Consider the following 3,332-nt stretch of genomic DNA (forward strand, 5'->3'; position numbering starts at 1 on the left):
ATTGCATCAGAATTGTGTCCCCGGCCTAAATTGGTACAAATTTCAGGAGCAGAGTTTGGTTTGGCTTTGGAGCAGAAAGCCTGCTGGAGGGCAAAGCCACACAGTTTAAACAAAAATGTACCATGGCTCAGTGGGCAGCACACTCCCCTCTGTATCAGAAGGTTTTGCTCAAGTCCCACTCCAGGGACTTGAGCACAAAAACAAATTTCGGCTGACACTCCCAGTGCAGTACTGAGGGAGCTCCGCACTGTCAGAGGTGCTGTCTTTTGGATGAGAAATTCAACCGAGGTCCCGTCTGCCCTCTCGGGTGGACGTAAACGATCTCTTGGCACTATTTTGAAAATAAGCAGAGAGATTATCCCTGATGTCTTGGCCAATATTTATTCTTCAATCAACATCACTTAAAAAAACAGATTATCTGGTCATTATCACATTGCTGTTTGTGGGAGCTTGCTGTGTGCAAATTGGCTGCCGCGTTTCCCACATTACAACAGTGACTGCACTCCAAAAAGCATTTCATACTTCATTGGTTGTAAAGCGCTTTGAGACGTCCGGTGGTCGTGAAAGCTGTGATATAAATGCAAGTTTCTTTTACCATTTGAAACACTCAACCTTCGATACTCAAGCACATAACAAGCCTAGTTTATGGAGCTTTTCTTCATAATTTAACCATTAGCCCTGTTATCATTCTGGTCAATCTGCACTCCACCCCCTCCAAGGCTAAGCTGATATGGGCAGTACCCAGAACTGAACACAATGCTCCAGATGGAGTCTGACCAATTAAATATTGGGAAGACCGCCACAAACTCTGTTCCCTAGCCCCCGACTCCATCCCTCTCCCTAACCTCTGTCTGAGGCTGAACCAGACTATTCACAACCTTGGTGTCATATCTGACCCTGAAATGAGCGTCCGACCACATATCCGCAGCATGACTAAGACCGCCTATTTCCAACTCTGTAACATCATCTGCTGCCGAAATCCTTATTCATGTCTTTGTTACCTCTAGACTATTCTAATGCACTCCTGGCTGGCCTCCGACATTCTACTATATGTGAACTTGAGGTCATCCAAAACTCGAGTGGCCGTGTCCTAACTCGCACCAAGTCCTGTTCACCCTTCACCCCTGTGCTCGCTGACCTACATTGGCTTCCGGCTAAGCAACGCCACGATTTCAAAATTCTCTTCCTTGTTTTCAAATCTCTCCACGGCCTCGCCCCTCCCTATCTCGTAATCTTCTCCAGCCCATCCTGCAAATCCCCTGGGAGGACAGACGCACCAATGTTAGCGTCCTCGATCAGGCCAACACCCCCAGCATCGAAGCACTGACCACACTCGACCAGCTCCGTTGGGCGGGCCACATTGTTCGCATGCCTGACACAAGATTCCCAAAGCAAGCGCTCTACTCGGAACTCCTACACGGCAAATGAGCCCCAGGTGGGCAGAGGAAACGTTTCAAGGTCACCCTCAAAGCCTCCGTGATAAAATGCAACATCCCCACCGACACCTGGGAGTCCCTGGCCAAAGACCACCCTAAGTGGAGGGAAAGCATCGGGGAGGGTGCTGAGCACCTCGAGTCTCATAGCCAAGAGCATGCAGAAAACAAGCGCAGACAGCGGATGGAGCGTGTGGCAAACCAGACTCCCCACCCACCCTTTCCTTCAACCACTGTCTGTCCCACCTGTGACCTGTGACAGAGACTGTAATTTCCATAAAGAACTCACTTTTAGAGTGGAAGCAAGGCTTCTTCGATTTCGAGGGACTGCCTATGATGAATCTCCTCCAGCCCTACAATCCACCGAGATATCTGCACTCCTCTAATTCTGCCCTCCTGAGCATCCCTGATTATAATCGCTCCACCATCGGTGGCCGTGCCTTCTGTTGCCTGGGCCCCAAGCTCTGGAACTCCCTCCTAAACCTCTGTACCTCTCTACCTCTTTTTCTTCCTTTAAGACGCTCCTTAAAACCTACCTCTTTGACCAAGCTTTTGGTCACCTGTCGTAATTTCTTCTTATATGACTCAGTGTCAAATTTTTGTCTTATAATACTTTTGTGAAGCACCTTGGGACGTTTCACTACGTTAAAGGTGCTATATAAATACACGTTGTTGGTGTTGATAATTCTCAGATGCACTGGAACATTAAAAAAATGAAACACAAATAAGAAGTGATCCCTGCCATTAATCACATACTATAAGAAAGCCATGCTGATTCCAGCTAAAGATCATTATACAGAGGATCAGAAACATCTTGCAGCAATTCAATCCTCGCGTGCTCGTTAGCTCCTGACAACCAAACGCAAGTGGTTTAATTAGAACTAAAACATTTCTCATTCTTTATTGTATTTTCTGTATTTAATCTGATGGAACGTTAACATTGGCAGCATTATCATTAGCAGCCCTAAATTTAAGTAAATAATTCCAGTCTTTCTGTGAGCAATCTATCAGGGATGTTGAGTTCTGAATAACATTGATGAATGGATAATAAAGAGGACAACGAGATGAAATCTCCCCATTACTGGAATCAGATAAACACGACAATACAGCTTCCCCCAATGGTTTAGTTAGTAAATGCACTGGTTAGTCTGTAACTGACCGATATGGACCTGGAAGATCCCACTCCTGCTCCTCCTAGCCTCACCAACAAAATGTACTCATTTCCTCGGCTGTTTTGTTAGCGGCCTCCAGCGCTCACTTTAAGACCCCTGGTTAGGCTGCTTACCACCCAATTACAATGGGCAGAGCACACTCGATGAATGCTGCGCCCATTTGAACCTCAAAATTGTAATGCGGAGTCTTTATATGTCATAGAACCCCGACTTGCATATTATGAGAAGTCTCTTGCCTGAAACAGGCAGGTGCTCTTGCTGCCCATGTGACGAGTGGCAGGGTGAACCCAAACCATCCCTGGGCCGCTTTCTCCCCATTTACCCTGGGCACTGAGAGTTAAAATCACTCCGATTGTGTCTTTTAAAATGTCTCAAAATGGAGTGATTGTTGTTATGTAGGTAACCATGGCAGCCAAATTACATACAGTGAGATCTCACAAACTGCAATTGGATGAATGACCAGTTAACCTGTTTTTGGTGTTGATTGAAGAAGGAATGTTGGTCAGCACATTGGAAGAAATACTTGCTCTTCTTCAAATTCTGCCTTGGGATCATTAACATCTGGGTCTGTTTTCTCTTGAAAAGAGAAGGTTGAGGGGTGACCTAATAGAGGTCTTTAAAATTATGAAAGATTTCAATACAGTAGATAGCCATTTAGGACCGAGATGCGGAGGAACTTCTTCACCCAGAGAGTGGTGAACCTGTGGAATTCTCTACCACAGAAAGT

Source organism: Pristiophorus japonicus, chromosome 18 (assembly GCF_044704955.1).
Source record: "Pristiophorus japonicus isolate sPriJap1 chromosome 18, sPriJap1.hap1, whole genome shotgun sequence".
Classification (NCBI taxonomy): Eukaryota; Metazoa; Chordata; class Chondrichthyes; family Pristiophoridae; genus Pristiophorus; species Pristiophorus japonicus.